Raw genomic sequence first — 14278 nt, forward strand, 5'->3', positions numbered from 1 at the left:
AGAAGACTGATATCTATACAAGGGACAGAGCGAGCCTGACCCATGAGGATCCAGGGAAGAAAGAAACCAAAAGGCTGTTTTTAAAAAAGATCTTATCAGTAGGTTCCATATTTTGGGCTCCTTTTATAAAGCTGCACTACCGATTAGGGCACAATGAATGCGAAGAAGCCCATGGAAATAGAATGGGCTTCTTTGCATTCAGCGAGTAATTAATCGGTAGCGCAGATTTGTAAAAGGAGCCTTTAATAAAGTGAATAACTTTAATTTACAATAAACTATGTTTTCAGTGATAGTAACGAGTTGTTTTTATTAACTTGTTTTCCATCTGAATCTCTTTGATACTAACTCATTTTGAATGAATAGTTATCATAGAAAATTAGTGGTTTTCAAATCATGACTGGTAACCATAGAAACAAATGACATTCACTGAAACAAATGATCACTATACAAACCAATGGTGCTCACAGGAAGTAATGGTCACCATAGAAACAAATGGCACCTATATGAATAAATACTCCTATAGCACACAAAGAAATTATTGGTTACCATAGAAACAAAAGGTGAAAACGGAAACCAATGGCTTCAATAGGCCTCCATACATAAATGTTTTTAAATCATATTTCACATCAAGGGTCAAATGTACAAAGCCCTTTTCTCAAAGACATACAATGATAAAAATCCATTACAGCGATGCCAAGTTACCCACATAGTAACATAGTAGATGACGGCAGAAAAAGACCTGCATGGTCCATCCAGTCTGCCCAACAAGATAAACTCATATGTGTATACCTTACCTTGATTTGTACCTGCCTTTTTCAGGGCACAGACCGTACAAGTCTGCCCAGCAGTATTTCCCGCCTCCCAACCACCAGTCCCGCCTCCCATCACCAGCTCTGGCACAGACCGTATAAGTCTGCCCTCCACTATCCTCACCTCCCAACCACCAACCTCTCTTCCCCCACCTGCTCCGCCACCCAATTTCGGCTAAGCTTCTGAGGATCCATTCCTACTGCATAGGATTCCTTTATGCATTTCCCACGCATGTTTAAATTCCGTTACCGTTTTCATCTCCACCACCTCCCGCGGGAGGCCATTCCAAGCATCCACCACCCTCTCCGTGAAAAAATACTTCCTGACATCTTTTTTGAGTCTGCTCCCCTTCAATCTCATTTCATGTCCTCTCGTCCAGGCTGGAGATGTTGGGACAGTCTTGGATTCCTGACCACCCTATCCCAGTGTATTTCTATGATCAGGACCAAGGAGGTTTGATTGAGAACAGGAGACAGCATGACATCAAAAAGTTGAAGCTACTTAGGTTAGTCTATGTTTCCCCTTCCCCGCACAGCCGTCATTCTGTATACACTCAAAACAAAGCAAACAAACCTATGAGCTGCTGCATCCACCTAGTCATTCTTTATTGATGGTAGCATTTTTATTTAATCTCACTTATATTTTCAAACATGCCAGCTTGTGCAGCATACGGATGTACACAGAGGAAGTATAATAACGGAATAACTTTTCATAGGTGGAGTAGTAATTTGTTATAAATCGTAATCAGTGTGTCATTTGGAGGGGCTGGTTATAGGGACAGCCTAGCATGTTTTATATTCATGCAGAGATTTTTTTCTCCCGGTAAAGGGCCCTAAAAAAGACATCATGTTATGAGAATCAGGTGCTCGACATTCAGAGTGTGTCTAGCGTGTCTATTTATTTACTTATTTAGGGCAGTTGTATCCCACATTAAACATGAATTAGGTTGAAATCTGGGAGCATTTAAAATGAGCACAAAATACAGCCTTTATTAGTGCTGTTTCCACCAGCTACAATAATATTTGAAGCTGTTTTAGTGATACTCAGTTTTGATTTCATGATATTTATATCTACATATGGGACGCTTTCAAATAATGTTAGACCTGATAGACCTACCACCCAGGAATGCCAAAAGATCATCCCGAACATCCCTTGATTTGCACTTCCCGAACTGTAAAGGTCTAAAATACAAACTAATGCACGCGTCAAACTTTACCTACCTGAGCACACAGTTATGGAATGCACTACCACGCAACTTAAAAATGATCTACGAACTTCCGCAAACTACTGAAGACCCATCTCTTTAACAAAGCTTACCACAAAGATCAACCAATATGAATATACACAACTCCCCCACATATATTTAGAACTGTATTATAATATCTGCTTGTTATACTATTATTATGCTCTGTCATTATCATGTTGTACAAGATCCTTCTATACCACTAAATGTCTTTTATATATTTCCATTACTCATGATTTATTGTAAGCCACATTGAGCCTGCAAAAAGGTGGGAAAATGTGGGATAGAAATGCAATAAATAAATAAATAATAAATTAAAAAGCTGTCACGTTTTTTAAAAAATCTTTTGTCCTCCACCTTTTAAGGCACTGCCTATCCAAATGGAACAGCTTTTGACTTTTTACAAATGGACCACGCATAGGCAGTCCATTATTTCTAATAATCTTTTACTATTGCTTTCAATAGCATTCAATATTGTTTTGGGAGTACTTGTGACTACGCCTACTGGCTTCAACCAATATAATGGGATAGATAGCCTCATACCATCTCCTGTTCTCAATCTAACCTCCTTGGTCAGGACCAGGCTACAAATCATACACTATTTTGGGATGTAAGTTCAAAACCAGGGCTGGCCATAAAGGTCTCCAGCCTGGAAATGAATAACTTGATATCTCTGTCATTAGTATATAAGGTCCTAAAATTAGGAAGTATTAAATGTACAACCTTTAATTTTTCACTTAAACATGTTTAGTCATCTTTTAGTTATTAGTCAATAAGAATATAAGTTTTGCCATACTGAGACAGACCAAAGGTCCATCAAGCTAAGCATCCTGTTTCCAACAGTGGCCAATCCAAGTTACAAGTACCTGGCAAGATCCCAATACACTACAAAACATTTTGTGCTACTTATCCTAGAAATAAGCAGTAGATTTTCCCCAGGTCCATCTTAATAATGGCTTATGGACATTTCTTTTAGGAAGCTATCCAAACCTTTTTTTAAACCCCACTAAGCTCACTGCTTTTACCACATTCTCTGGCAATGAATTCCAGAGTTTAATTACACATTGAATGAAGAATTATTTTTCCAATTTATTTTAAATGTACTACTTTGTAGCTTCATTGCATGCCCCTAGTCCTAGTATTTTTGGAATGAGTAAACAAGCAATTACGTCTACCTGTTCCACTCCACTCACTATTTTATAGACCTCTATCATATCTCCCCTCAGCCGTCTTTTCTCCAAGCTGAAGAGCCCTGGCCACTTTAGCCTCTCCTTATAGCTTATAGGGAAGTTGTCCAATCCCCTTTATCATTTTCATCACCGTTCTCTGTACCTTTTCTAATTCCACTATTCCTTTTTGAGGTGCGGTGACCATAATTGCACACAGTATTCAACGTGTGGTCGCACCAAAATGTACCACCTGTTCCTCTGATCCCATTCCCACCCACCTTCTTAATGCCATCTCACCTGCTCTTATTCCTTTTATCTGTCACATTCTCAGCCTCTCACTTTCCACTGCAACTGTCCCTACTGCCTTTAAACATGCTGTGGTCACACCTCTCCTTAAGAAGCCTTCACTCGACCCTACTTGTCCCTCTAATTACCGACCCATTTCCCTCCTTCCTTTTCTCTCCAAATTACTTGAGCGTGCTGTTCACCGCCGCTGCCTTGATTTTCTCTCCTCACATGCTATTCTTGACCCACTACAATCTGGTTTTCGCCCTCTCCACTCAACCGAAACTGCGCTTACTAAAGTCTCCAATGACCTATTACTGGCTAAATCCAGAGGTCAATATTCCATCCTCATTCTTCTTGATCTTTCCGCTGCTTTTGACACTGTCGATCACAGCATACTTCTCGATACCCTGTCCTCACTTGGATTCCAGGGCTCTGTCCTTTCCTGGTTCTCTTCCTACCTCTCCCTCCGCACCTTTAGTGTTCACTCTGGTGGATCCTCTTCTACTTCTATCCCTCTGCCTGTCGGCATACCTCAGGATTCTGTTCTTGTTCCCCTCCTCTTTTCTATCTACACTTCTTCCCTTGGTTCATTAATCTCATCCCATGGCTTTTCCTACCATCTCTATGCTGATGATTCCTAAATCTACCTTTCTACCCCTGATATGTCATCTTGCATCCAAACCAAAGTTTCAGCGTGCTTGTCTGACATTGCTGTCTGGATGTCTCAATGCCACCTGAAATTAAACATGACCAAAACTGAGCTTCTCATTTTTCCCCCCAAACCCACCTCCCCACTCCCCCCCGTTTTCTATTTCTGTTGATGGCTCTCTCATTCTCCCTGTCTCCTCAGCTCGAAACCTTGGGGTAATCTTTGACTCTTCTCTCTCCTTCTCTGCTCATATCCAGCAGGCCGCCAAGACCTGTCGTTTCTTTCTTTACAACATCCGTAAAATCCGCCCCTTTCTTTCCGAGCACTCTACCAAAACCCTCATCCACACCCTTGTCACCTCTCGTTTAGACTACTGCAATCTGCTTCTTGCTGGCCTCCCACTTAGTCACCTCTCCCCTCTCCAATCGGTTCAAAACTCTGCTGCCCGTCTCGTCTTCCGCCAGGGTCGCTTTACTCATACTACCCCTCTCCTCAAGTCGCTTCACTGGCTCCCTATCCATTTTCGCATCCTGTTCAAACGTCTTCTACTAACCTATAAATGTACTCACTCTGCTGCTCCCCAGTATCTCTCCACACTCGTCCTTCCCTACACCCCTTCCCGTGCACTCCGCTCCGTGGATAAATCCTTCTTATCTGTTCCCTTCTCCACTACTGCCAACTCCAGACTTCGCGCCTTCTGTCTCGCTGCACCCTACGCCTGGAATAAACTTCCTGAGCCACTATGTCTTGCCCCATCCTTGGCCACCTTTAAATCTAGACTGAAAGCCCACCTCTTTAACATTGCTTTTGACTCGTAACCACTTGCCTCCACCTACCCTCCTCTGCTCCTTCCTGTACACATTAATTGATTTGATTACTTTATTTTTTGTCTATTAGATTGTAAGCTCTTTGAGCAGGGACTGTCTTTCTTCTATGTTTGTGCAGCGCTGCGTACATCTTGTAGCGCTATAGAAATGCTAAATAGTAGTAGTAGTACCATGGAGCGATACAAAGGCATTATATATCCTCATTTTTGTTTTTCATTCCTTTCCTAATAATACCTAACATTCTATTTGCTTTCTTAGCTGCCGCCACACATTGAGCAGAGGCTTTCAATGTATCATCAATGATGACACCTAGATCCTTTTCCTGGTCGGTGACCCCTAATGTTGAACCTTGCATCATCTAATATAATAATTTGCTCCTGCAACATTCCAATGTCTCTCACTGCGTTCGTAACCATCTCCTGACGTCACTCTCCCGCAGTAGAAGCCTGCTTGCCTGACGTCCACCTCCCACCACTGCCTTCGTTTGCCTGTGCCACCCATCGATTCTCCTCTCTCCCCTGCCCCCGCCCCCCTCCAGCCACCCAGCAATTCTCCTCTCTCCCCTGCCCCCTCCAGCCACCCAGAGATTCTCCTCTCTCCCCTGCCCCCCTCCAGCCACCCAGCAATTCTCCTCTCCCCTACCCCCTCCAGCCACCCAGCGATTCTTCTCTCTCCCCTGCCCCCCTCCAGCCACCCAGCGATTCTCCTCTCTCCCCTCTGCCCCCTCCAGCCACCCAGCATTTCTCCTCTCTCCCCTGCCCCCCCTCCAGCCACCCAGCGATTCTTGTCTCTCCCCTGATTACTTCCATCGAAGCGGCCGCGTCATTGAAAGCCCTGCTCGTCTCTAGCCTTCCCTTCAAGTTCGCTCCCTCAGAGTCCCGCCTTCTGACGTCATTTCCTCTTTCCACGAGGGCGGGACTCTGAGGGAACGAACTCGAAGGGAAGGCTAGAGACAGGCAGGGATTTCAATAACGCGGCCGCTTCGACGGAGGTAATCAGGGGAGAGAGGAGAATCGCTGGGTGGCTGGAGGTGGGGGAGGGGGGGGGGCAGGGGAGAGGAGGGTTGCTGGACATGTGTGGATAGAGAAAACAATTTCCTGTGAAATTGGCTTTTGTAGTGACAATTAATAAGTCACAAGGACAAACATTTGAAAAAGTTGGCATTTTCCTACCAGAACCAGTGTTTACACATGGGCAACTGTATGTTGCATTTTCATGAGTTCGTAAGTCTTCTGATGCAATTGTTAAAGTTATAGATGGTCCTGAACAAGGAAAGCTTTTCCCTCATTGTGACAAAGTTTACACAAAAAATATTGTTTATAAAGAAATTTTAAAAATCTAAACCAGCATTATGTTTGCAATTAAAGTTATTTACATTCTGCTTACTATTTTTTAAAATACTATACATACGAATTTCTAAAAAAACACAATATTACTCATTATATACCCTGATTTTTGGCAATGGTTCCCTTAACAACATAATTGCAATTAGATCATCATTTTCCTAGCGCCCGTTTCATTTCTTTCAGAAACGGGCCTTTTTTTTACTAGTATAGCTATATTTCAGGTCCCTCTTTCCCAGATGCATCACTTTACACCTGCTCACATTAAACGTCATCTGCCATTTGGTTGCCCGGTCTCCCAGTCTTGTAATGTCCTCTTGTAATTTTTCACAATCTTCTTGCAATTTAACAACTTTGAATAACTTTGTGCCATCAGCAAATTTAATTACCTCACTAGTTATTGGGCAGACTTATACGGTCTGTGCCAGAGCCGGTGGTGGGAGGCAGGGATAGTGCTGGGTAGACTTATACAGTCTGTGCCAGAGCCGGTGGTGGGAGGCCGGGCTGGTGGTTGGGAGGCGGGGATAGTGCTGGGCAGACTTATATGGTCTGTGCCAGAGCCGATGGTGGGAGGCAGGGATAGTGCTGGGCAGACTTATACGGTCTGTGCCAGAGCCGGTGGTGGGAGGCGGGGATAGTGCTGGGCAGACTTATACGGTCTGTGCCAGAGCCGGTGGTTGGGAGGCGGGGCTGGTGGTTGGGAGGCGGGGATAGTGCTGGGCAGACTTATACGGTCTGTGCCCTGAAAAGCACAGGTACAAATCAAAGTAGGGTATACACAAAAAGTAGCACACATAAGCAGAGGCGTAGCCAGGTTTTGATCTCAGGGGGAGCAGACCTTTACAAAATAGGCGCCAGTTGGTGTCAGCTAGACAGCAATGTCTGTGTTGTTGCTCAGGGGCTGTGGCGGGCAATGATTAATACAGGCTGTCTCTGTTGTGTCCTGCCTACAAGGAAACAGTAAGTTACATCAGTAGGCAGGACGCAGAAGAGGTCCCTGGACTGGCCAGAGCAGGCAACCTGTCTTCTTAACTTCAAATAAAAATATTCAAATCGTGACCATCACCTCAGGAATAGGACACCCAGTCCTTCCACTGCTAGATACCTTGTTTAAATCAGATGGGCTTTTGTGTGGTGGCTCTACAGGATATGAAGAACACTAGTCTTGAGCATTTTTATCTTGGGTGACCTTTGGTGGCCCTTGCCCCAGAGCCTACTTTCAAATAGGGCTAGACACTTTGTGAAATAACACAAACCCCTGCAAAAAGACACCCACAACCTATACTGAAAACTTACCACACCAAAACAGCCCTAACCCACTTATGAAAAGACAATGCTATAAATATTACAGTGGGACCTAGAGAAGTGTTTCCCTAGGTGGTCCTGGAGTACCCCCTTGCCATTCAGGTCTTCAGGCTATCCACAATGAATCTGCATGAAAAAGATTTGCATGTAATGGAGGCAGTATATGTAAATCAATGTCATGCATATTTATTGTGGATATCCTGAAAACCTGACTGGCAAGGGGGTACTACAGGACTGCCCTAGAACACAAAACTTACCACACCATAACAGCTCTAAACCACCTATCAGAAGACAGTGCTATATATATATATATATTATACTGGGCTCTGGAGCACCAATATACCTACTATTGGGAAACTGGAACAAGCTGCACTGTTACACATTCCTACACAGATACTACATGTTAGCAGAATCCTTCACCTCAGTCACACATGCAGAACATGGACAGACCCTTATCTATATAACATAAGAGTAGCCATACTGGGTCAGACCAATGGTCCATCTAGCCCAGTATCCTGTTTCCAATGTGGCCAACCCAGGTCACAAGCATTTGGCAGAAACCCAAATTGTGACAACATTCCATGCTACCAATCTAATGCAGAATAGGGAGCAGCAAAAAAAAAAAAAACCCCAAAAAACAACAACAAAAATTGAAATAGAGACCCCCTGCCCAAGGAAGCCAGACTCTAAACAGTGCTATACTGTGTGACAAGGCTACAGCCCAGAGGTACAAAATGAAACAACAAAACCCTGAACTACGTCTCCCAGAATGCATTGCCCGTCCCAGCAAGGGGAGCCCCAGGGATAGGCAAGCTGGCTATATACCAACTCCGACCACAAGAGGGAGGGAGAATGAAGAAGCCCAATTCCCCTGGCTCCGTAATCAGTACATCATGCCTCCCACCTGTAAGAGGGAAGGGTGGGGTGAGAAGCAGGAGGAGGATTGGATGGATTGGGTGGAGGAGGGGGTTAAGGAGGCTGAGCAAGAGGCAGAAAGCAGGATGGAATAGGAGCTGGAGAGCCCTGAGGAAGGTAGCACCTGAAGGTGGAAATCTATGTGTTTAAAAGATGTTTTGATTTAAAACCTGCTGTAAGGAAGAAGCCTGTTTTCGATTAGAACTGTTTGCGGGGGGGGGGGGGGGGGGGGGGGGCCGAGGGCTGGAAGAGTTACAAGCCTGGTTCCCCCAGCTGCTCCTGATTGTTGTGTAAGGACTGTGTTGGAGCTGGAAACCCTGGTTGGACAGGAGGGAACAATCCTGCTTAGAGGCCAGCACTGCTTGTGATACCGACTTTGAAAAGGGGTATTTTCAAAGGGGACTATTGCAGCCCTTCAAGAAAGGGCGGAGACTTTGGATTGCTGGGTGAGGGGCAGCCCTAACCCGGGGCTGGACTAAAGCTTTTGTCTGTAACTTGGAAACAAAAAGAAAAGAATATTTGAAAGTATCTGCTGGGGGCAATTTGTGGAGCTCGGATTAATCCTGGGGAGGAGACTTCCTTCCTCCCCCTACTGGTGCAGTGGGCCTGTTTACAACTGGTAAAAAAAAGAGAAATGCATTTTCTCCTGTACTTTGCAAAATAAAAATATAAAAAATGTACATTTTACAAAGCAGGTACATCTCAGTGCTTACAAAGAATTAAATAAAAATAATTTTTTTCTACCTTTGTTGCTGGGAATAGTCTTTTTTTCTGTTACATTTGTATCCTGTGCTTTCCCACTCATGGCAGGCTCAATGTGGCTTACTTGGGGCAATGGAGGGTTAAGTGACTTGCCCAGAATCACAAGGAGCTGCCTGTGCCTGAAGTGGGAATTGAACTCAGTTCCTTAGGACCAAAGTCCACCACCCTAACCACTAGGCCACTCCTCCACTCCACCCATGTGCCATGAGTCAGCCTTACAAATTCTTTTCCAGGTTGACCTTTCCATTTCTTCTCTCGCCTTTCTTCTTCTTTTTCTTTTCCTTCTACATCTGTCTCCAAGTGCACCATCATTTTTTCCTCTGCACCACTATTTGTCCTGTCCAGCATCTCCCTTCTGTGTCCCTTGTCCCTATCCTGCCCCCAAGTTCAGCATCTGCCCTTTCTGTGTCCCCATCTCCCCCCCCCCCTTTTCAGCACAAGCCTACCTGGTCTCCTCATCTCCCCCTTTCTAGCATCTGCCATCCTGGTGTCCCCATCTCTCCCTTTTTCTAACATTGTCCTGTGTCCCCATCTTCCCAGCATTACCCCGGTTACCATCTTCCCCCTTTTTCAGCATTACCTCTTTGTCCCCATCTTACCCCTTTTTCACCATTGACCCCCATATCCCCCCTTCCAGTGGTGCCCCTCTGTGTCCCTATCTCCCCCTCCCCTTTTCAGTAGTGTCCCTATCTACTCCCCCCTTTGCAGTAGTGCCCTCTTTGTGTCCCTATCTACTCCCCCCTTTCCAGTAGTGCCCCTATGTCCCTAATCTCCTCCTCCCTCTTTCCAGTAGTGCCCTCTCTGTGTCCCTATCTACTCCCCTCTTTCCAGTAGTGCACCTGTGTCCCTATCTCCTCCTCCCTCTTTCCAGTAGTGCCCTCTTTGTGTCCCTATCTACTCCCCCATTTCCAGTAGTGCCCTGTGTCCCTAATCTCCTCCTCATTGCTCTTGGCCATTATAGTCTGGAATTCTTCAAACTTATCCATGTGCAGGGAGGGAAAGCTGCTGCTTTAGCTGGGTTTCCTGTTGCTTCATCTGCTCACATTTATGCTGTGACTCTGAAGCTTCATTCAGCAAAAACTCTCTTTCTCGCTGGTGTTTCTCCTCTGCTTCTTTCATGAGCTGCCTAGTTTGCTGAAGTTTGGCATCAACCAGCTGTTGCTGCAGTTCCTTGTGTTTGAACGCCTTGTCGATGTGCTCTTCTCGAAGCGTATACTGCTCAATGAGCTTTTTCAATGTCTCCCAGTTCCATGTTTTCTTGCCACAGTTTAGCATTGTACATATCGTGCTGCTCCATCTGGGCTTGGATTTCATTTAGTGTCATTTGGAAATGTGTGCTCGCCTCCTTACATCTTTCCTCATCATCACGCGCTTGCTGGAGATTTTCCTCCTTTAGCGTCTAGTTGTGACGTTGGAGCTCCCGGCAGAGTGATTCCAGTTTGTTACGGGCCAGGATGCAGATGCACCTTCTCTTTCATTACCTGGGCTTGCTTCTTCTGCATCGCTTTCGTCTGCTTCTGCACATTCCTGCTCTCCTCCAAGAGATCCGCCTATTTCTTGCAGAGTGCTGCCAACTTTTCTTCTGGCGTACAAAGAGTGTTCAGCGCCTGCATCAACACCAGCACTTCTTTTCCTAGAGCTTTTTCTTTGCTTTTGTCACTCTCTGGATTCACGGTCAGCCTGCCAGTGTCGGGGCTACTCCTCCTGAGGCACGTCCCGCCTACTCTAAGCAACTTCCTGTTTTCCGCAGAGGTGGGACACGCCTGAGGAGGAGAAGCCCCGACGCTGGCAGGCTGACTGTGAATCGCCAGTGCCGGAGGGAGAAAGCTTCGGGAAGTAAAAGTGAAGTGACCTCGCGGATGGGAGAGCACGGGCAGAAGAGATAGGACTCGGGAGGGAGCAGAAAAATAAAATATTTATTGGGTTGAGGCGCATAGGCGCCAATTTTTCTCAACAGCTGTTTAGGGGAGCGACTGCTCCCCCTGCGCCCCACCTGGCTATGCTTCTGCACATGAGTTGTCTTGTTGGGCAGACTGGATGGACCGTGCAGGTCTTTTTTTCTGCCGTCATCTACTATGTTACTATCATCTCTAGATCATTTATAAATATGTTAAAAAGCAGCGGTCCCAGCACAGAACCTTGTGGAACCCCACTATCTACCCTGATCCATTGAGAATACTAACCATTTAGCCCTACTCTCTGTTTTCTATCTTTTAACCAGTAGTTAATCTACAATAGAACACTACCTCCTATCCCATGACTCTCCAATTTCCTGAGGAGTTTTTAATGAGGTACTTTGTCAAATGCCTTTTGAAAATCCAGATACACAATATTGAACAGCTCACCTTTATCCACACGTTTGTTCACCCCTTCAAAGAAATGTAATAGATTGGAAAGGCAAGATTTCCCTTCACTAAATTCATGTTAGCTTTGTCTCATTAATCCATGCTTATGAAATGAAATTATTAATTACTGCACAGTTTCATATACTCTAAAACTGAATCCACAAACTAAAATCTCATTGTAGAATTGTAGTAGAGTAGTCGAGTAGTTAGAGCACCTGGCTGATACCAGAGAAGCCAGGTTCAAATGTCACTGTTGGGCTCATTTTCAAAAGAGAAAAACATCCAAAAAGTGGCATAAGTCTGCATTTGGACGTTTTTCTCACAAAAACGTCGAAATCAGCATTTTTGAAACCTATTTTTAGATGTTTTTCTCTGAAGTCCGCCAGAAGTGCATCCAAATCTCAAGGGGGAGTGCCAGGGGCACGTTCAGGTCGGAACTTGGGCGTTCCTAAGACTTAGACATTTTTCAGTCATAATGGAACAAAACAAAACCGCCCAAGACTAAAACTTAGACGTTTTGAGCTAGACCTATTTTTATTACGAATAAGGCACAAAAAGGTGCCCTAAATAACCAGATGACCACTGGAGGGAATCAGGAATGACCTTCCCTTATTCCCCCAGTGGTCACTAACACCCTCCCACCCACCAAAAATGTGATGAAAAACATTACGTACCAACCTCTATGCCATCCTGAGATGTTATACTCAGGTCCATTAGAATAGTATGCAGGTCCCTGGAGTAGTCAGTCTAGTGTTGGGTGCAGTGCACTGCAGACTGGTGGACCCAGGCTCCTACCTCCCCCTACACTTGTGGAGGAAACTGTGAACCCTCCAAAACTCACCAGAAACCCACTGTACCCACATATAGGTGCCCCCTTCACCAGTAAGGGCTATGGTAGTGGTGTACAGTTGGGGGTAGTGGGTTTTGGGTGGGTTTTGAGGGGCTCAGCACACAAGATCAGGGATCAATGGTGAGATGTGTACCTGGGAGCAGTTTATGAAGTCCACTTCAGTAGCGCCCTATTGCTGTCCTGGGATGTCAGGAGGACCAGTCTACTAAAAATGCTGGCTCCTCCTACATCCCAATGGCTTGGTTTTGTGCGTTTTGCACTTGGAATTATTATTATTTTTTTTTTTTTTTTTTTCGAAAATGGACCAAAAAACCCCATCCAAATCACAAAACATTGTTCAAAACAGTATTTTCGAAAACAAAAGATAGTCATTTTTCTTTTTTGAAAATGACCTTCTTTCCTATTCAGATTTTGGACGTTTTTTTTGCAAAACGTCCAAATTCAGACTTAGACTTCATATCTGTGGCTCTTTATGAGCTTGGAGAAATCACTTAACCCTCTATTGCCTGAGGTAAAAATAAAAAATAGATTTTAAGCCCTCTGGGGACAAGGAAGTAGCTACTCTACCTGAATTCATGGTCTAGAAATCTTGTATCCATATGATTACACATGTACCTAATAAACTAAGACTTCACATCTACTTTATAAGCTATGTTAATAAATCCAGTGAAAGATGACAGCAGTTCTTATATGGCTTCATTGAACCTTTTCTTTTTGTCACTTGCATTTTTTTATCGAGATTTTTCATACAATAACTAAGAGGCCTCACCTGAGGTCCCCTAAATTTATGAACAAACAAATACAATATAGTACAAAAAACAAACATAGATCAACAAACCAGAACTAGAACCCTTCCCCCATGTTATTCATGTTAAATTCAAACACATCTGTAACAGTTTCTAAGAGTGTTTGAAGAGTTTGATCTATTCTTATGTAGAGCTGATAACTTTTCTATAAGGATAACATATCTCAGTCTCTGACGCCATCTAGTGATAGACAAAGGACTAGTCACTCTCCATTCAGGGACTATTGTGGCTCTTGCCGCATATATGCAGCTAAACAATCCTTTTTGACTTTGCTTGGCAATTGTTTGAGGTATTACATTCAAAAGGCATCTCTCAGGAGTAAATTGAACCAAAACTTCTAAAATCGAACCAATGATATCTTGAATCTGTTCCCAGAAACTTTTACTAGTGGACAAGACCACCACAAGTGCATGAAGGTACTGATTACTCCACAGTTTCACCAACAACAAGGATCATAATGTGGAGGAAATGTATGTAGCTTATGGGTGTAACAGTCTATCATAATAGAATCTTTATGTTGTTCTCTTTCAGTTGGGTAGAAATAGGTTGGTTTGCTTAATCAACTCTTCTCAATGTTTATCTGAGAATGTTTGTCCAACATCCCATTCCCAGTCCAATATATGGTTCAGTTTATGAAATTCATACAAGATGAATTTCATAAACATCTCAAGATGGCCACCTGACAGGAACTCCTGTAACGAGCTCTCTGGCGACCACAACAATTTGAGCCAAATTTGGGGTCAGAATCATGGCAGAAATTCCCAAGTACTAATATATCGGTAGAAGAAAGTACCAGGCAATACGCAAACGCAACTGAAAACACGTAAATTATCAGCCCCTTGGAGCTAGACCAAGAAGGAGTGCAAGGGAAGCATGATGCCTGGAACATACTACAGTTGAATGGCAATCGAGTCTCTTGGGAATCGGGAAAGACCCTACGGAAAAACTCACCCTACTGCAGGGAGT

The 14278-nt window shown here is 44.2% G+C and overlaps 1 pseudogene; it reads right to left on the reverse strand.

Moving 5' to 3' along the window:
- The window catches only part of LOC115471380, a 30507-nt pseudogene extending 17390 nt beyond the window's left edge, over positions 1-13117 (reverse strand).
- Positions 13118-14278: the final 1161 nt, after the last annotated feature.

Source organism: Microcaecilia unicolor, chromosome 1 (genome assembly GCF_901765095.1).
Source record: "Microcaecilia unicolor chromosome 1, aMicUni1.1, whole genome shotgun sequence".
Classification (NCBI taxonomy): Eukaryota; Metazoa; Chordata; class Amphibia; order Gymnophiona; family Siphonopidae; genus Microcaecilia; species Microcaecilia unicolor.